Source organism: Heteronotia binoei, chromosome 21 (assembly GCF_032191835.1).
Source record: "Heteronotia binoei isolate CCM8104 ecotype False Entrance Well chromosome 21, APGP_CSIRO_Hbin_v1, whole genome shotgun sequence".
Taxonomy (NCBI): domain Eukaryota; kingdom Metazoa; phylum Chordata; class Lepidosauria; order Squamata; family Gekkonidae; genus Heteronotia; species Heteronotia binoei.
This window is the reverse complement of record NC_083243.1, coordinates 129,558,381-129,579,880: the sequence shown is the minus strand read 5'-3', so window position 1 is coordinate 129,579,880 and position 21,500 is coordinate 129,558,381. Positions and strand designations below refer to the sequence as shown.

Below are 21,500 nucleotides of genomic sequence, written 5' to 3'. Positions count from 1 at the left end.
GTATTTGTAGCTGGGATTCTTGGCCCCAATGTGCATTACTTTGCACTTGGCCACATTGAACCGCATCTGCCACGTTGACGCCCACTCACCCAGCCTCAACAGATCTCTTTGGAGTTCCTCACAATCCTCTCTGGTTCTCACCACCCTGAACAATTTAGTGTCATCTGCAAACTTGGCCACTTCACTGCTCACTCCCAACTCTAAATCATTTATGAACAAGTTAAAGAACATGGGACCCAGTACCGAGCCCTGCGGCACCCCACTGCTTACCGTCCTCCACTGCGAAGACTGCCCATTTATACTCACTCTCTGCTTCCTATTACTCAGCCAGTTTTTGATCCACAAGAGGACCTGTCCTTTTACTCCATGACTCTCAAGTTTTCTAAGGAGCCTTTGATGAGGAACTTTATCAAAAGCTTTCTGGAAGTCAAGGTAAACAACATCTATCGGGTCGCCTTTGTCCACATGTTTGTTCACCCCCTCAAAGAAATGTAACAGGTTAGCGAGGCAAGATCTTCCCTTGCAGAACCCATGCTGAGTCTTCCTCAATAACTCGTGTTCATCAATGTGCCTACTCATTCTGTCCTTGATAATGGTTTCTACCAACTTTCCCGGTATTGAAGTCAGACTGACTGGCCTGTAATTTCCCGGATTTCCTCTGGAACCCGTTTTAAAGATGGGGGTGACATTTGCTACCTTCCAGTCCTCAGGAACGGAGGCAGATTTCAATGAAAGATTACAGATTTTTGTTAGAAGATCCACAAGTTCAACTTTGAGTTCTTTCAGAACTCTCGGATGTATGCCATCCGGACCCGGTGACTTATTAGTTTTTAATTTGTCTATCAGTTGTAGGACCTCCTCTTTTGTCACCTCAATCTGACTCAGGTCTTTCAACACCCCTTCCAAAATTAGTGGTTCTGGGGAGGGCAAAAAGTTCTCGTCTTCCACAGTGAAGACGGAGGCAAAAAATTCATTTAGCTTCTCAGCCATTTCCCTATCCTCCTTCAGTAATCCTTTTACCCCATGGTCATCCAAGGGCCCCATTGCCTCCCTGGCTGGTTTCCTACTTCTAATATATTTGAAGAAAGTTTTATTGTTGGTCTTTATGTTTTTTGCAATATGCTCCTCATAGTCCCTTTTTGCCTGCCTGATCACAGTCTTGCATTTGATTTGCCACAGCCTGTGTTCCCTTTTACTAATCTCACTTGGACTGGTTTTCCACCGCTTAAAGGAGTCCTTCTTATCTTTTACAGCTTCCATTACTTTGTTTGTTAACCATGCAGGTCTTTTCTTATGCCTGTTTGTGCCTTTCCTAACTTGTGGTATGTATTTTATCTGAACTTCTAGGATTATAGTTTTAAATAGCGTCCAAGCTTCCCCGAGGGTTTTGACCGTATGTACCTTTCCTTTCATTTTCCTCCTCACATGCCTCCTCATCTCAGTGTATTTACCCCTTTTAAAGTTAAACGTGGTTGTGGCATTCTTTTTGGACAACTCCCTATCTATACGAACGGTGAAATCAATAACATTATGGTCACTGCTCCCAAGCGGCGCAATCACTTTTACATCTCTCACCAAGTCTTGGGCATTACTTAGGACCAAATCCAGGATCGCCCCACCCCTGGTAGGTTCTGAGACCATCTGCTCCATAGCACAGTCATTGAGAGCATCAAGAAACTCAATCTCTTTCTCTCGACCAGAACACATATTGACCCAATCAATCTGCGGGTAGTTAAAATCACCTATTACAACACAGTTTTTATGTTTAGCCGCTATCTTTAAGCCTTCCATCATGTTATAATCGTCCTCTCTCTTTTGATTTGGTGGGCGATAACAAACTCCCATAGTTAAATTTCCTTTTGGGCCCTCTATTTCAACCCAAAGCATTTCTAAAAGTGAATCTAATTCTCTGACCTCAGTCTTACTGGACCGTATATCCTCTCTGACATACAGAGCCACCCCACCTCCAACCCTTCCCTCCCTATCCTTCCAATATAGCTTATATCCAGGAATCACCGTGTCCCAGTGATTCTCCTCATTCCACCAAGTTTCTGAAATTCCCACAATGTCTATGTTTTCTCCCAACACTAAACATTCCAATTCACCAATTTTACTTCGAACACTTCTAGCATTTGCATACAAACATCTATAATTTCCCAGGCGAGCTAGGCCCGCCACCTTCCTCCTGACACCTCGAGACTCTGGCAGACAGTCCATATTGTTTGTCGCCTTCACCGTGGACAACTCTGATCTGTTACCCGGTAGAAAAATAGCAGCCAACCCTTCATCTCTTTGAGACGAGTCCTCCCGAACCAGAGACATTTCATCTCCTGTCGGCTTTCCCCCAAGATTTAGTTTAAAAACTGCTCTGCCACCTTTTTGATTTTAAGCGCCAGCAGCCTGGTTCCATCCGGGGACAAGTGGAGACCGTCTCTTTTGTACAGCTCCCGCTTGTTCCAGAAAGCATCCCAGTGCCTAACAAACTTAAACCCTTCCTCCTTACACCATCGTCTCATCCACACATTGAGACTTCTAATTTGCGCCTGTCTCTCCTGCCCTGCACGTGGAACAGGTAGCACTTCCGAGAAGGCTACCTTGGAGGTCCTGGCCTTAAGTCTCCCGCCTAGCAGCCTAAATTTTTCCTCCAGGACCTCACGACTGCATTTCCCCACATCGTTGGTGCCAACATGCACCACGACCACAGGCTCCTCCCCAGCACTGTCTATCAGTCTATCTACTACACGCGTAATGTCCGCTACCTTCGCACCAGGCAGGCAAGTCACCATACGGTCAGTACGTGGTTTCGCCACCCAGCTGTCTACTTGCCTAAAGATCGAATCACCAACTACCAAAAACCCCCCTCTCCCCCTGCTCAGGGATGGTTCCTTGGCGCGAAAGGATTCCCGCTCACCAACCGAAGAAGAGGTCCCTTCTGAGGGCGCATTCCCCTTGTCCTCAGCATGGTGCCCTGTTCCCTCTTGACCCTCTCGCTCTCTGGCAGCAATGGGGCTGCTACGTTCAGAGCGGGGCTCATCTAATACGCCCCCGAGAGTCTTCCCCAAGTGCCTAACTGACCGTCTCTGCTTCTCCAGGGCAGTCACCTCGGCCTCAAGGGTACGAACTCGTTCCCTGAGAACCAGGAGCTCCTTGCACCGAGCACACACCCAAGACTTCTGTCCTTTGGGCAGATAGTCATACATGTGACACTCAGTGCAAAACACTGGAAAGCCCCCAACCCCCTGCTGGCATTCTATCTTCATGATATATATATCATGAACAAGGAAATCAGGGATCTGGGTTTCTGGCCCTTAGAGAGCCCCTAGGCGAAGAGCCACAGGCCAAGAGCCAGGGGCCCATGGATCATGAAGTTTTCCTGAGCAGTTTACAGGACTCATTCATAGGCCTCAGATTCAGTGAGCGCTCACATGAGCACAGCTCCTGAACCTGAACCTTTCTGAGAGTTCCACCTCCTCCTTCTGAGAGTTCCACCTCCTTGTCCATTGAATAGTAGGTGCAGCTGCATAACAATCCCTGGATGAACTCCACCATCTATTTTTCTACAAAATGACCACTGCTCATTCCATGAAATAAATCTGAAAAGACAAGCTGCAGGGGATAATTACAGCAGACAAGCAGTTTAAAATAAGGGAGGAAAGGAGAAGATAACATGAAGTCATGGGTTCATTTAGCAGACAGAGTAAGCAGTGCACATTTTGTTGTCATTGTTGTTATTTCTCTTTCATAATCTGAAGTATGGTTTCTATCATCATTGTACAGAACAATGTACATCTTAAATGCCAAAGAAAACCTGATACTAAGAGATCAGAATGCTGTCTTGTTTAACAAGCAATAATATTAATGGCTGGGATCCAAAAGAGCAACTCAAGTTGCAAGAGATAAACAAGAGCCCTGATTGACTAGACTAAAAGATCCACCTAGCCTGTGATCACACATACTGAACAATCCACTTTCAGTGCACATTCCAACTGGATTTTATTGTGTGAACTGGCAAAATCCAGTTGACAAGTGCACTAGAAGTGTATTAAAAATGCATCATTAGTGTGTGTGATTGCAGCCCTAATCCAGTTTTAACAGTAGCCAGCCAAATTATGGATTTAGTCACTGATGAAGCTGGAGTGCACCAGAAAACTTTCTGTTGCACTGTTGCTCAAAAACAACACTACAGGGGATGTGTGGTTCCTTAGGGGAAGGTACCTCCTTGGGCACATACACACTTGACCAGGTACCAGAGCTTATTAGTATTATTCATATGCATATGCCACAGACCCCTGACATCACTGGAAGTGCATCAGAATGCCAGGTAGTGGAGATATAAACTTTATAAAGGGCACAAAGAAGCGCAATTAAAGATTTTTTAAACTTAAAATAAAACATGATTAAAACATTAGCACACTTGCAATATTTTGTTTAACAGTCTCTGATAACTGACACCTCATGCTCTGAATTATTGCATCAAAATCTGGAGACAATCATGCTGTGGCAATCCTGAGTATGCTGTTCTGGTGTGTATCTGTAAGTTGCAAACCTACTTTTGATTTATTGACATTCATTACAGAAATCTCATTCTTATTTATGTGCCTTAAAGTATGTACTTCCTGCCGGCTCATCGGAGCCAGGAAAGCAGAGCTTGGGGACTGTATAACAATGGGTAGTGGGATCCAAATACCTGCTGCCCTACACCAATCACAGACCCTTGCCTCTTTGAATGAACCAATGGCAAGCTAGTGTGGGAGATTAGAGTTGTATATAGGTTTGGCCTACAGGCCCTTAGTCAGTCTTTTGTGGAAGCAGCCATTACCATGCTGCCCCTAATAAAGAGCTGTCCTCACTATGATCTCATCTCTGCAATGCTTTAAACCCACTATATAATAGTGGTGACAAAGGTGGTATCTTGGTAGGTGACTGAACAAACAGCACCACACCGCGCCACAGCAGCTGTGACCCAGCTCCGTGCATTGCACCGCCATCGCTAAAGTAGCACCACACCAGTACCAGAGATGAGCGACAACCAAGCTTTCAGCTCCTCCAGCACCACCGTTTCCAAGACGGCACCAGTGCTTGGCCCCCATGGGTGACTACCAGAGTTCGATCCCAACCAACCAGAGAGGTGGGAGAGATGGGAGAAGAGGCTCAACTTCTACCTCCTCTACCACAACATCACAAATTTTGTTCAGCCTCTGCAGAGAAGACATGCTGGCACTGGCCGAGAACCTGATGTTTCCAGTGCGGCTGACCGATGACGCTACTACATACAAGGGCATCACAGAGAGGCTCACCGAGCATTTCTCACCCAGGCCTACGCTAACAGCCATGAGACTAGAATACCACCAGAGGGTACAGAAAGCCAGCGAGACCACTTCGACTTTCCTAGCTGAGCTGCACTGCCTGGCCTGAGACTGTGTTTTCACAAGCCTTGACGAAGCGCTGCTGTGCCATTTCATGGCAGGCCTCCACGACGAGAAGCTACAGACCAAATTGACAAGACATGAGAAGCTTACGCTGGTGGACGCCCTGGATGAGGCAGCTGCCTATGAGAAGTCGCATAAGGAGCGGCGTACCATTGCAACGAACCAGGTCGCCAGCGGATCCAACTCGGAAGACTCCAGCAAGGAAGACGCACTTCAGACACTCCAGGCCCCAAAGCGCCAACAGCCATGCGCCACCTACCTCAACGGGAGGATGCACCAGCTGCGGGGAAGCCTACGAGCGCCATTCCTGCAAGTTCCAGAATGCCATCTGCCACACGTGTGGAAAAACAGGGCACCTAGCATGGATGTGTCAGTCGAAGTTGCTGCACCCTGGTGGAAAACCACGACAGAAAGATGGCTGCCGCCACAAGGTCACATTCATGGAGGACATCCAGGTGCTCACCGAGGCAAGGGACCAGGTATGCCAGCTTCCCATGCCCTCCCCAGGCAAGTACAAGGTGACTGTGCTCATATCAGGCAGGCCCTGCCAGATGGAAGATGATTCAGGGGCAGGCCAGATGGTAATATCGGCCTAGACATTCAGGAAACTGTGCCCAGGGAGGGAAGCCCAGTTGAACCCATCCCCCTTCGTAGTCCAGGACTTTCAGAAGAGGGAGGTCGCAGTACTGGGAGTAGGAAATGTCCATGTCAAGTACGGCCAGATTTCTGGCTGGCTGCCCCTGATAGTAGTTGAGATGCACCTGTGCAGTCTACTGGGGCAGTCCTGGTTCAAGACCCTGGGAATCTGGGTAACCGGCATCCATCATGAGCTCGCACCCTCCCAGAGGGTGTGCAAAGAATTCCCCGCCATTTTCTATGGCAACCTGGGTACATACACGGGAGAACCAATGACCCTACAACTAGACCCTAATGTGCAGCCTATTAGACTGAAGGCCCGGCAGGTGGCCCTGGCATTAAAGCCCAAGATAGAGGAGGAGTTGGACCACCTCATGGCTCAAGGAGTACTGGAGCCGGTGGCGAATACCAAATGGGAAACCCCCATAGTCACCCCATTAAAGCCCAACAGGAGTGTGAGCAAATGTACGATAAACAAGGCACTGCAAGGCCATGCTTATCCAATGCCGGTGCTAGGTCACGTGCTGGCCTCACTGGCAGGAACTAAGATTTTTGGGAAGCTAGATTTGGCTCAGGCTTATCAGCAGCTTCCAGTAGACGCTGCCACCGCAGACGCACAGACAATCATCAGACACAGGGGGATTTCAGGGTCAAATGGTTGCAGTTCGGCATCAGCTTGGCCCCGAGGATCTTCCAGAACTTAATGGACTCTCTCCTTAAAGGCATTCCTGGAGTCCAGCCATTCTTCGATGATGCGCTGCAGCCACAGAGGAGGAATTCACATCCTGCCTCCAAGCAGTATTACAGCGGTTCGACCAGGTGGGGTTGAAGGTCAAGAGAGAAAAATGTGAATTGGGGGTTACCAGCATTGACTTCTTGGGGTACAGGGTGGATGAGCAAGGGATTCACCCGGCAAGGGACAAAATCAGGGCAATTTGTGATGCACCGGCCCCCAGGAACAAGGCGGAATTACAATCATTTTGGGGACTTCTAAATTTCTACCGCGCCTTTCTTCCCCACAAGGCGGAGATAGCAGAACCTCTGCACCGCCTACTGGACAAAAGGGCTCCATGGGTTTGCAGTCGCTAGCAAGCCTCGGTGTTTCAGGCAGTAAAGGACATTTTTACTTCCAACAGCTTGCTGGCACACTTTGACAAGTGGCTACCAGTCGTCTTGGCCTGCGATACGTCACCATACGGTGTGGGGGCGGTCTTAGCTCATGTGCTGCCAGACGGCCGCGAGGTCCTGGTGGCATACTATTCCCGAACTTTGCAAAAGCCAGAGCGCAACTACGCACAGATTGACAAGGAGGGTCTGGCTATAGTTGCAGGGGTAAAGAAATTTCATGACTATTTGTATGGTCAGAATTCTCTGCGTTTCTATCTCGCCGGGACGAATTGTCTGTACACAAGGAGTGTCTGTTGTGGGGAAACAGGGTGGTGGTACCCCCCGGTTTTAAGGCAGCGGGTCCTCAATGCACTACACAAGACACACCCCGGTATTGTGCGAGTGAAGGCACTAGCCCGCAGTTATGTCTGGTGGCCAGGGATCGATGATGCCATTGAGTCCCGGGTAGCTCATTGCCAGCCATGCCAGGAGACTCAGCCAGCTCCGCCAAGAGACCCAGGTCAACAGTGGGAACACACATGAAACCCCTGGTCCCACCTGCATTTAGATTGTGCAGTACTAGGGGCACTCTGAAAGGTTTTCACCACACACGGGTTGCCAGACACCTTGTCTCAGACAATGGGACGGCATTCACTTTGGCTGAGTTCCAAGACTTTTGTGGCCAAAATATAATAAAGCATATAAGGTCAGCCCCCTTCCATCCCGCCACAAATGGCCAAGCGGGCTACCAAAGAATCACTCCGCTGCATCTTCCAGGCGACTGGGAAGCCGCCAAGCCGAATGCCTGCTCACCCAACACAACACCCCTAGTATGGTAATCGGCCAAAGCCCAGCGGAACTGCTCATGGGTAGGAGGCTTAACATATTGACCGCATGCACCCGGACCGGGACCCAAACCTACAGGAGGTACCGGAGATGGTCCGGGCACCCAGAGGGTTCAACACCTGGTGTTCGCTATCAACTTTGGAGGGGGAGCAGCATGGATATCGGCCCGAGTCTCCAGGATACTGGGGGCTGTAATGTATGAGGTCACCTCAGAAAACGGATTCACAATGAGGCAACGCATGGACCAGTTATAGCCCCGCAAGGCACCAGAGGGCAGGGCAGCAAGCCCCGATGCCTCACCGACCGACAGTCCGGAGGTGGAGCTGGAAGAAGCGACTGCCCCGGCGGCCGCAGCTCAACAAACACCCGTGCCGCAAGGGGAATCGGAACATCCCGCCGAAGCCGAGCATCAGGAAGACCCCGAACCACTGGCCAAGGCTCCAATGCTACCAGGCCCCCAGCCCGCTGCACCCAACGCCACAACCTCCCCACCTGCAGCCCCATAAGAAGGTCAACACGCAAGCGGAGCAAGCCAGCGTACCTACAGGACTACATACAATAGGTCCTGCGAACTTAGCGGGGAGGGATGTTATGTATGTGCCTTTTGTCTTTTGTAGAAGCAGCCATCACCATGCTGTTCCTAATAAAGCACTGTCCTCACTATGATCTCGTCTCTGCAATGCTTTAAACCCACTATATAATACACATGTTCAGCGCTCAGTGCCCTGGGACCCAGGGGAAAACATGAAACGGCTGGACATTGCAAGCTTTTGTACATAAACTACTTCATGTGTTGGTCAAGAACATGTGAAGAAACCATGACACAGACTGAGGGCTATGTGTTTGTCTATAAAACTGTAGTCTTCCCGAGAGAAATTATCCTATTAGGCAGTGCAAGAATAGAGAAACGGCTGAATAGTGGTCAATATCAGCCTACTATCTGGGAAGTCTAAGTTCAAAATCCACAGTCAATCAAAGGAAAATGTGAAAGAAAATTAATGAAATGTGCTGGGTGAACTTGGTCTGGACACACACTCTCAGCCTAATCCTGACTTGTTGTTATTCCTCTTCTGGAAAATGAAGGCATGGATCATGAAGGCATTAATACAGTGAAAGGGGGAAGGCAAACCCAGTTGCACCCAAAAAGCCCAGACATAACAAGCCAACAAAACACACTTTCTCTCTTTGTGCAGCAAAGCAAAAAGTTCATACCTTGAATAAAACTTTGCTGGACTTAGAAGTGCTTTCTTTGTATCTCTCCCATGCAGTTGATAGAGGGAACTAGACAAAGGAAACTCTCTCTCTTTCCTGCCCTTCCAAGGGGACGAGGAAGGAGAGGAACCTCAGTGAATGGAAGGAAGAGAGGCTTGGCTCAGTAGCTCTGCAGTGTGATTGAAAATGCCTGGCAATCTTGACAAACTCAATCACATAGCAGAGCTACAGGGCCAAGCTCCTTCATTGGCTTTGGGAAGAGGAAGAGGGAAGAGTGAAAGAGCAAAAGGCTGCTTTTCTCGGCTGCCTCATCGCAGGGAAAAATACAAAATTGGCAACAACAAGCAGGAGAGAGGGAGAAGGAAGCAAGCAATGGCCATTTGCTTGGGGGCCTGATTAGAGCTTCCAGAGCTGTGCTCTGGGGAACTCTGTCCCCAAATGAGACCTGCACTTGACTAAAATCAATGAGAGAAAGCTGTGAGATTTGAAGGCGGGTTATAGTTAGGGGTATGAAATGAGAAAAAAAGTTGTAATTTTGGATCCAGGCTTTGAGAGTGATTTTTATAAAACCATAATTGCTTATTTTGGGGTGGAACATTACTGGTTCAGGATTCAAGTTCACAGAGCTCCTTTGTAGCAGGAGCTCCTTTGCATATTAGGCTACATCCCCCCTGATGTAGCCAATCCTCCAAGAGCTTACAGTAGGCTTTGTAAGAAGAGCCCTGTAAACTCTTAGAGCAGGGGTGGCCAACGGTAGCTCTCCAGATGTTTTTGCCTACCATCAGCCCCAGCCAGCTTGACCAATGGCTGGAGCTGATGGGAGTTGTAGGCAAAAAACATCTGGAGAGCTACTGTTGGCCACCCCTGTCTTAGCGGATTGGCTACATCAAAGGGGTAGCCTAATATGCAAAGGAGTCCCTGCTACAAAAAAAAAGCCCTGCAAGTTCATATAGTTCCAGAGTTTAGAACCATTATTTTCAATGGGGAATGTATATGAGGGTCTGGAGCATCTGCTTATAGAGATAATGGCAGCAAATTTGCTCATAAAACAGTCCTCCCTGTAATCTAAAGATACCATAATTTTCAAGCCGGTTGAACATAAGAACATAGGAAGAACCCTGCTGAATCAGAAAATCCTGTCAGCGTTTTCTAAGAAAAAAAAACTGTTTCACTAAAAATTCAGCATTATGCCAGCTTTCCTTGCTATGACTGTTGGTTTCCCTTCACATGTAACCCCCGCCCCCGCCAATCCTTTTCTGTTGATCTACTAAAAAGAATGACAGAAATGCCCTTTGGGAACCATAGAAAAGTCCTGAAGGTCCACTGGATATAATTGAACCAGGAATGCCAATGGACTCAGGCTCCATTGAAATATTTTATAGCACATAAGTTGCAAAAAAATGCAGAATGGATTACAAGAAACCTCCACTGGGTCTGGAATGACACCCTCTAGAGTGGAATGATGGTCCCTGGGAGTAGAATGACAGCCCCTGGGAGTGAAATCAGTGCTCTGGAGTCTGTCATTTCAGTCCCAGGGCAGGTTTCTCATAAGCCATTCCACATTTTCATTGCAACTTTTGTGTACTGTACTGCATATCAATTGAGCCTACGTAAGTCAGCAGTCATTCTTGGCTCTCATTATATTAAATGGGCCTTCTCCTGTTCCCAGTAGGCATTCTTATCTTTCAGTACATCCTGACATTATGCCCTATAGGAAATTTTTCAGGGGGGCAGGAGCGGTTATTTTTCAACCAAATGACACCAAGATTGCAATTGGTGGGGGGGGAGGGGGAATTCTGCCTGTCTTCTAAAGAATCAGGTTTCACATGAATTGGAACTAGGGGATAAATGTCATGGGCCCTTGAACAATTTGCCCCATATCTCTATTTTCCAAAGACACAGAAGAACAAAAGGGCTCTGCCTCTCACAAAGGAAGGAGGGAAAGAGAACTGCAGCTTTCTGTGGCAATTGGATGGGAGCAGTCTGTGTTCCTCCCTTGCAAGGATTTGATTGTAAGGGAGATATGCCAGTGCTTGAGAAATCAGTAAAATCAAGGGAAACATGAGCCCAATCTGTAGCAGCACCAAAGCACAAAAACAAGACATGCTGATCTTACACCAGGCAGAATATTCTCTTTCAGTGTGCTTTAAAAAGTGTTAGTTTACATTGCATACAGCCATCACTTCTGTCTTGCGTTGGATTTTTTTTAGTAGTTCACAGCATTTTTACCATGGAGTTGCTCTTCACTTTACAAAACCCCTTTTGAACTGAGTTTTCTGCAGATTCAAATCTAAAGCTGTAAGTCTAGAGTTTTCAAATTCCTCCCCAAAGCCCTGTCCTTGCAAGAGCACTGATTCAGGAAGTCGCTAGGTGTGTTGCTCAGAGGTGTGTCAGTGTATACTCTCCTCCAAACTGGGCAAGAATGCACCCTACCAGCAGCCAGGCAGAGTGTCATGAGCCCTGACAAGGAGGAGCTAGAAGGGTTAACAGACTTGGAAGAGTTGCCAGCCAGTTCCTCAGCTGAACAAACAGCAGCTGGCCCATCAATCACTCTCCAGACACCAGTGTCAGCTGTTGATCAATCTCCTCCAAGCTCTCCTCCTCCCATCTCAAGAGTTCGAAGCAGGCTCCGGAAAGAACTTTCAGAGCAAAGACATGAGGCACGCCAATGCTTCAGGTCTCTCAGCCCTGAGTTCTAGCAGAGTCACTGCCACCCAGGGAGCAGGCTGATTGAGATTCCCATATAGCTCCTACCCAGGACCTGGTAACCTTGTGGAAGCAACAAGTCTATTCTCTGGCTTGCATCCATGCTCCTTCCTGATCCTGACCTGCTTGAATTCCTTGGCACCCTGACCTTTTGGCTTTTGGACATTGACTTCTGATTCCAGTTTGTGATTCTGCATTGGTGACCTGACTCCTGCTTGACTTCCTGGACTTTGACTTTGGACTGGCTTTGGACTCCTGCCTGCCTGCACCCTGAGAACATGACACAGAGTGATTCAGAGGCGAATGCCTCTGCAGTGCGCTCTCAGAGGTGCTCTATGCCTCCAAGACTACACTGCATAGGCCTGGCTCAGCCAGAGCCCACCAGCCCTCCTTCCATGTCATATAGCCTGCTCTCCCCATGGGTTGGAGTGCGGCAGTGTGGCAGGCACAGTTGGGGAGGCATAGGGCAGGTGCCAGATGGGGTGCCCAAAGCCCTAGCACTGGGTCTGCCCAGGTCCTGTGTAGTCAAAAGAGGCAGCGATGACATGTACACTGCTCAGAGGTGGAGAGTGCCCCACCGCCCCCTTCACCTGCCTGGGTTCTGGCAGGTGATAGAGGTGGTGCACAGCAGCATTGTGTGCACTGCTGCAAGGGGCAGGGGTCCTTGCCTGGAGTGGCAGGACCCATGGCCAGTGCATGGGAGTAGGCAAGGTAGGCAGCTGCCTGGGGCACCACCTTGCCTATGGGGCACCCCACCGCTCTCAGCTGAGAATGGCTGGACAGCGCATCAGCAGCACTCTCCACCGAGCCTGGCTTTCCTCACAAGGGAAGCTGAGCTTGGAGGAGAACGCACTCCGCCCAGCTGCTCTCACCTTGAAAGCAAGAGCAGCTGAGCAGGGTGCATTCTTCTCCTCAAAGCTCATAGGAGAAGAGTGTGCCCAGCCCACCTGGACGCTCTCACCTTCAGGTGAGAGCAGCTGAACAGGGTACCTTCTCCTCTGAGCTCAACTTGCCTTGCAAGGAGAAAGAGGCAGTGTGTGGTTGTAATGCTGCTGCGGGGGCCTGGAGTCCTTGCCAGGGGCAGCATCTCTCCCCTGCTCCAGATTGTTGGCAGCTCTGCCCGCTTCTCCTCCCCCCACCCCAACTCCTGGAATAAAAGCCCAGTTCCAACCAGAGCCAAAGCAAAGCCTGTTTGGGGGTGGTTGAGGGTATGTGTGTGACAGTAGCACCTTGACTGGGATTTCAACCCCCCCCACACACACACACACACACACCCACACACACACCTATGACTGGGCAATCTCAAGAGACAGCTGAATTGAATCTCCAGCCTCCGGGAGGGGTGAGGGCCTGCAGTCTTTCTTCCTTCTTTTTCAAATATAGATGTAAAACTCCGCAAAAGGTGAGGAGCAAATTTTTAATTGTGGACACATTTTGAATGACGTGGATCTCTAGCAGGCGGTTTCAGTGCTCATCAAACCTGAATGTAGAATCAGCCACAAAGTTCTTCAGGGAGTGTAGTTTTCTTTCACTGAAAATCCTGGATTGCTGATTTAGAAAATCACAGTAATGACCCGAAACAGTAGTTTTGATGAATATCTTTGGTTTGAGAATTTAATTAGTTGGGGTGCAAAGCATACAAACAGACAGAGATAATATTCAACTCTTAGACAGAGATAATATTCAACTCTTAGTTTCTAATTTGATTAGGAACATATATCCCTCTCTACCCACTTTTTCCACTGGTAAGGATGTCCCTGCTCCCAGTAGACAAAAATAATTTTTAAAAAAGAATGGGAAGGGAAGAAAGATGTTGATTCATTTGGTAGGTGGGGTCAGCCATGGTTGGTAAACTTCAAAGTTCACGCAGCCATGTAGCAGATGCTTCTGGGAAGCGTAAAAGAAGGGTATGTGTAAAGCCAGTGATTTTTTTTTTACTCTTCTGTTTTGAAAGCAGATACAAACTATAACTTAAAGAGGAAAACTGAGTAAATGCTTAAATCTTTCCAGTGCAAATGGTACAGTAGGAGATGCCATTCCTATATAGGTGTGTCATGGTGTGTTTGTCCCTTAGCAATTAGTTTAATTAAAACTGTGTTCTCAGAAAAGAATACTATCTATTTGGCTTTAATTGACTCTTACCTTCTCTCTCTTTTTGTGTGTGTATGTGTAAGGGAGAGAGAGAGAGATTTGGCCCAACCTAGCTACGCCTCCCATTCAGATTAAATGTGCAACATCACATGAGCACATCTGCCCTCTGAGCCACACCCATTCTCACCCCATCTCCAGAAGACTCTTATCCAGATTAAAAAGCCACCTGGATCTTCCCAATAGTTTCCCCCTGAATCGCATTTAGGCCGCATATTCACTGGTCATCTGAACACCCAGATGTGACTCATAAGTGGAAGAGCAGTGTGATCATGCCAACCCATTTCCAGCACGTTAGGGTTTCCTAACCCTGCTCCAAGGAGTGCTTGTGCACTTCTCTGCTTGAGCGCACACACCAAGGGACTTTTTTATATTTAAAAATAAAAAATAAAAATAAAAAAATGTTGTTAGCCGCCCTGTCTGATAGCCCGAAATTGATCACACAAAACATTGTGCAAAGTTTCAGTCTCACCAGAACTTTTCATGAGACTGGGAGATTACCAAGGAATTATGTTACCAGAAATGCTGGGGAGGTGTATCCTCTTTTTATGGGGGAATTAGTAGAGGCAAACCTAGGCAGAGCTCTTTAAGAGCAGGATTACCATGAAGTGTATACCAGTACTAGTTCAGAGAGATATATTTTGAAATGACCAAACCAATTGGATGAAGAAAGGAATTTTATTGAAATAAAATAAAATAAAATAATGATTTTTAAAAATACACACACAAGCAGAATTTAAAGAACACCAGAAAGATAGTTGTTAGCAGAGTGGATAGGAGTTAAAATTGTGTGTGTGTAATGTATTGGCTGAAATACGCGCCCACGCGCAGAGGCGGCTGGGTATCCCAGGCATCTCTAGCGCGGGGCGCGGAATCCCCGCCTACTACATCCACGGCGGGAAGTTTGACAGGCCAGGATTGGCCCGACCTGTACAGGAGGCTGAACCGGGTAATGTACATAAGCGGGGCCCCGCCCGCGTGCTGGCACTCTTGCAACGTGCTCCTAATAAACTATGTTGCCCTACTCTCGTCTCCGCTTCGAGTACGTTACACTGGCGACGAGGATGGGATCTTAGCCTCAGCGGCTACCACGGAGATCTAGGGCAACCACAAGGCCTGACCGCCGCCGCCATGGCCACACAGAACGGAACCACCGGCTACATCGAGACATTCGACCCCGCCAATCCCGAGGCCTGGGAGTCCTACGCGGAGCGGGTCGAGTTCTACCTAAGGGCCAACAAGGTCACCGACGCAGGCTCAAAGAGGGACGTTCTCCTGAGCATCTGCGGGCCAGCCACGTTCGAGATCGCCAAGGGTCTCTCGGCTCCCGCCCGCCTCACGGAGAAGTCCTACGAGGAGATCATCAGGCTCCTCACCGGCCATTTCTCGCCACAGCCTTCGCGGGTGACCCGTCGGTTCCTGTTCCACAGAAGAGACCAGGCCGTGGGGGAATCGGCCGCCGACTACCTGGCGGCTCTCCGCAAAATCGCCGGGAACTGCAACTTCCCCCAGCTGGAAGACACCCTGGCCGACCGATTCACGTGAGGCCTCCGCGACGAGAGGCTCCAGCAGAAGCTCTTCGCCAAAGAAGAGCTCACCCTCCAGAGCGCCTTCAGCGAGGCGGTGGCGTTCGAGAGGACCTCCAGGACCTTCCCCAAGGCCCGGACAGAAGCCGCCCACCACGAGGAGCTGGACCACGACTGCCCAGAGGAGGAAGAAGCCCACCAGCTGCGCCGCCCAGCCGGGCCACCCAGCAGAGCCGCCCAATGCCCCCGAGCGGCCGAACGACCCCCACCGACGGAGAGGGTTCCGGCCACCAAGTGCGCCAGCTGCGGCGACCCCCACGACAGGCGGGACTGCCGATACCGGAACTGGGACTGCCGGAGCTGCGGAAAAACGGGCCACATTGCGAGGGCTTGCCGAGCCAAGCCCAACCGCCGGAGGCCGACCACGCATCACGAGTCGGCGGAGTTCCATTCCACGGACTCCACGTCCCTGCAGGTACTGAACTTGCCCCTCTCCACCCCCGATAAAATCAAAATGGCGGTCCTCATCGAGGGGAACCCCTGCCAAATGGAAGTGGACTCTGGTTCCTCCATCTCCATTATAGCGGAGGAAACCCTGAGGAAGCTGTGCCCCCCCAGCGGCTGCAAATAAGGCCGGCGAACTTCATACTCCGGGACTTTCAAAAGAATCCGGTGCAAATCGCGGGGTGGGCGCGGGTGCAAGTCGAGCGGGGGTCCTTCTACGGCCCGCTGGACATCCTGGTAAAGCGCCAGCTTGCCACCCTGCTGGGACTGGCGTGGTTCAAACCCTTGGGGATCCGGGTGGAGGGGGTGGGGCAAACCCTAACACCCAGGGGGTTCGGGGAGATATGCCAAGAGTTCCCTGACGTGTTCGATGGGTCTCTAGGGAGCTACAAAGGGCCGGCCATCTCCCTACCGCTAGACCCCACGGTCCGGCCGATTCGGCTCAAGGCGAGGAGGGTCCCGTTCGCTTTAAAGCCAAAAATAGAGGCCGAACTAGACCGCCTCACAGCCCAGGGAGTCCTGGAGCCGGTGGACTATGCCACCTGGGAGACCCCCATCGTAACCCCCATCAAGCCAAACGGGGAGGTGCAGATCTGTGCAGACTATAAATGCACGATAAACAAGGCACTGCAGGATAACCCCTACCCAGTGCCGGTGGTAAGCCACGTTCTGGCTGCCCTAGCGGGGTCCAAGATCTTTGGGAAGCTGGACCTGGCACAGGCCTACCAACAGCTCCCGGTAGATGCTAAGACGGCGGAAGCCCAAACGATAGTGACACACAGGGGGGCCTTCAGGGTGAGGAGGCTCCAATTCGGGGTTAGCGTCGCTCCCGGGATCTTCCAGAGTATAATGGACGCTCTTCTGAAAGGGATCCCGGGAGTCCAGCCGTTTTTTGATGACGTGCTAGTCGCCGCCCCGGACCCCGAAGAATTCGGCAACCGCCTAAAAGAGGTACTCCGCCGGTTCCAGGCAGCGGGGCTCAAAGTCAAGAGGGAGAAATGCCTGTTGGGGGTCCCACGGGTGGAGTTCCTGGGGTTCGCCGTAGACGCAGCGGGAATCCACCCAACGGAAGAGAAGACCCGAGCCATTGTGCAAGCGCTAGCCCCCACCTGCAAAGCGGAGCTACAAAGCTTCTTGGGGGTGCTTAACTTTTACCATTCATTTCTCCCCCACAAGGCGGCCCTAGCAGAGCCCCTGCACCGCCTGCTGGACAAAAAAGCACCTTGGGTTTGGGGCAAACGCCAAGCGGCCGCGTTTCAGGCAGTTAAGGATGTGTTGGTGTCTAATGCGGTGCTCCACCATTTTGACGAGGGCCTCCCCGTCATCCTGGCAGGCAATGCGTCGCCATACGGGGTGGGAGCAGTCCTGGGGCACCAACTACCCGACGGGAGGGAGGTACCAGTCGCATACTACTCCCGCACACTGACACCAGCCGAGCGCAACTACGTGCAAATAGACAAAGAGGCACTGGCAATCGTGGCGGGGGTCCGCAAGTTCCACGAATATCTGTACGGGCGGAGGTTCACTATTGCCACCGACCACAAGCCTCTCCTAGGCCTGTTGGCCCCTGACCGGCAAACCCCCCAAATTCTCTCACAGCGCGTGTTGAGGTGGAACCAATTCCTCAACTCCTACACGTACACACTGGTGCACAGGGCAGGCAAGGCCATGGGCCACGCGGATGCGCTCAGCCGCTTGCCGCTCCCAGAAGTAGGCCCAGACCCCGCCCCCGCACACCAGGTCATGATGATAGAGAGCCTCCCGGAGCAGCCCCTCCACGCGGCGGAGGTCGCCAAGGCAACACAGAAACACAAAACACTGGCTAGGGTGCTCGACTGGGTGATGAGGGGCTGGCCGGAGGGAAACATGGGGGAAGAATTCAAACCATACACGACCAGGAGGGAGGAACTAGCCGCGCACAAGGGGTGCCTATTATGGGGAAGCAGGGTGGTGGTCCCGCCTCCGCTGCAAAAGCGAGTCCTGGAATCTCTACACGAGACCCATCCCGGCATAGTCCGAATGAAGGCGTTAGCCAGGAGCTACGTCTGGTGGCCGGGAATGGACGGGGAGATTGAGACGTGGGTGCGCAGGTGTCAAACATGTCAGGAGTCAAGGCCTGCGCCCCCCAGCGCCCCCGCCACACGCTGGGAGTCCACCCGGAAGCCCTGGTCGAGGTTCCACATCGATTTTGCGGGGCCATTCCAGGGTCAAATCTTCATGATCATTGTGGACGCCTATTCCAAATGGCTGGAGGTCATTCCCGTAGGGTCCACCTCAGCGGCCGCCGCCATCAAAGTGCTGCGCAGGGTCTTGTGCACACACGGTATTCCGGATACCATAGTCTCGGATAACGGGACAGCATTCACAGCGGCGGACTTCCAAGGGTTCCTCAATAGATACCTGATTAAACACATTCGCTCCGCCCCCTTTCACCCGGCCACCAACGGCCAGGCGGAGCGGATGGTCCGCACAACCAAGGAAGCCTTAAGCCGCATCGTTCAGGGAGACTGGGACCACAGACTAGCTGCGTTCCTTTTCGACAACCGGGTCACCCCCAACCCGGCCACCGGGGTCAGCCCGGCAGAGCTCCTCATGGGGCGCAAACTCATAACACGGCTGGACCGACTACACCCCGACAGGACCGCTGACCCCAGCGGAAGTCCCGAGGTCCGGGACGCGGCAAGGGGGTTCTTCGCAGGCGACCCAGTTTATGCCCGGAACTACGCGAGGGGACCCGAATGGGTGGCGGGCAGAGTGTTACGAGTAACGGGGTCCCGCCACTACGACATATCGACCGAGGGGGGCCAGGTCCTACGGCGGCACATCGACCAGCTACGCCGCCGGACGCTGCCCGAGGACCCGGCAGACATAGAGGAGGCGGAGCCAACCAGAGGCCGGCCAGACGAAGCGCCCCCAACGACAGCAGGGCCGCCGCCCAAAGTGCAGGGGCCCACCGAGCCCGACCGGCCCGAGGAACCAAACCCACCGCCTCTGGCGGCACCACAACCCCCAGACGTGCCCGCCAGGGAAGCAGCGCCCCCCCCACAGGACCTTCCCAGACGGTCCACCAGGGAGAGCCGACCGCCCGCGTATCTTAAAGACTATGTTCGTTAACTAGGGGGGGAGGAGTGTAATGTATTGGCTGAAATACGCGCCCACGCGCAGAGGCGGCTGGGTATCCCAGGCATCTCTAGCGCGGGGCGCGGAATCCCCGCCTACTACATCCACGGCGGGAAGTTTGACAGGCCAGGATTGGCCCGACCTGTACAGGAGGCTGAACCGGGTAATGTACATAAGCGGGGCCCGGCCCGCGTGCTGGCACTCTTGCAACGTGCTCCTAATAAACTATGTTGCCCTACTCTCGTCTCCGCTTGGAGTACGTTACAGTGTGTGTGTGTGGGGGGGGGGGGGTTGATAGCTACCTGTCCAGAGTGTAGAAGTTTGCAGAGAAAAACAGTAGAATGACCACCACTTTACTGTGGAGGTACCCAAACAGAGTTGGGAGTGCACATCTGAAGGTGCCAAGACTGAACACACTGAGCATGTCCAAAGTGCTTCCTTAAATAGGCAAAACCATATCCTGAGGCTGGGCATAGGTGGTCAGGATGTTCCTTAGGATAATGTAAGATTGAATTATGGAATTGTGAGACAATGAGTGCAGGAGTAAATTGATGGGTTTTGCTGAGACAAACAAAGGGTCTCGGGAAGCCAGGGTGACTGGCTTGAATATAACTACTAGGTGCTAATAGCCATTTCCAGAAAGGTGATGGGAGAAGAATAGAGGATGGGCAAGGTGATTAGATTAGTTGGTTGGGGGCAGGAAGTTTCTGGGATGGAGGCAGGGAGAATCAGAAATTGAAATTTGAGATATTAACAGGAAATATTGTTAGGTTATTGACACAACCAGAGGTGATATTGACAGAGACAAAAAGTTTAGATGAGAGGACAGAAATTCACGTGGATAGACTTTTTTTAGTCTATGCATTTCATGGAGGCTGAGAAGATGATTAGTTTAGTTAGGTGCTTGCTTTCTCCCAAAGCCCAGTGACCACACCTTAGCCAGAGATAAAGAGATGGAGGCATACTTATCTGCATTGCTAAAGGATTGTATGTGCTGCTGAGTCTAGGAGGTCACACTCACAACATGTTTGGAGCTGGAGCAGGTTGTACAAAGTGCTGCTAGACTCCATTTTGTGTGCAAAGCCTGGCACAGAGTTTCCAAAGTGTGCCAGTGTCACAAGTGCCCAGTGATATTAAGGGTTGCTCATGCTGTGGTGCAGTCTGGCTATGTCCTCCACAAAGCACATGTAAGCAGGGCATGTAGGGGTGGGAAAATACCATGGTTGCTATGCAGAGGCAGGCAGTGGCAAACCACTTCTGAATGTCTCTTACCTTGTTGCCATAGCCCTTGCCACTACCTTGCCCAGGAATGGCAATTTTGACACTGGGCGATAGTTTGCTAGGACCGTAGGGTCCAAAGATGGTTTCTTCAGGAGAGGACAGACCACTGCCTCCTTCAAGGCCTGTGGGAATGCCCCTATTGAAAGGGACAATATTTTTGGTAATAATCTATTTCAGCATTTCCCATTTGCAGGGTCGCAACCGGTATTGGGCCACAGACGCCTCAATACTGGGTCACAAGAAAAGCCAAAGCTAGCCTGCCCCCAGCAAAGCCTGAGCTCTGCTCTGCTTCTTTCCCCCACCTCTCTGTTGTGCAGAGAAAAGCTAGGCTTGAAGACTGACACAGGCTGCAAAGTCTGAGCTCCGTTTGGCTTCCTTCCTTCCCTCCCCGGTCTCTAGGGTTACCAATCCCCAGGTGGGGGCAGGGGATCCCCCAGTTTGGAGGCCTACCTCATGCTTCAGGATCATCAGAAAGCGGGAGGAAGGGAGGAAAATGTCTGCTGGGAACTATTATTCCCTATGGAGACTTATTCCCATAGGAAATAATGGAGAATTGATCTGCAGGTATCTGGGGCTCTGAGGGGGCTGTTATTTGAGGTAGAGGCACCAAGTTTGTACTATATCATCTAGTGCTTCTCCTAAAAACACCCTTCAAGTTTCAAAAAGATTGGATGAAGGGGCCAATTCTATGAGCCCCAAAATAAGGTGCCCCTATCCATTATTTCCTATGGATGGAAGGCATTTAACAGGTGTGTGGTCCCTTGAAATGTGATGGCCAGAACTCCCTTTGGAGTTCAATTATGCTTGTCACACCCTTGCGCCTGGCTCCACCCCCAAAGTCATTTAGCTACACCCCCAAAGTTCCCAGATATTTCTTGAATTGGACTTGGCAACCCTACCTGTCTCTCTGTTGTGCAGAGAAAAGCTAGGCTTGAAGACTGACACAGGCTTCAAAGCCTGAGCTCCGTTTGGCTTCCTTCCTTCC

The 21,500-nt window shown here is 50.9% G+C and overlaps 1 pseudogene; it reads left to right on the top strand.

Moving 5' to 3' along the window:
- Window positions 1–8,309: 8,309 nt before the first annotated feature.
- LOC132589642 (uncharacterized) lies at window positions 8,310–18,745 on the top strand (annotated as a pseudogene).
- Window positions 18,746–21,500: the final 2,755 nt, after the last annotated feature.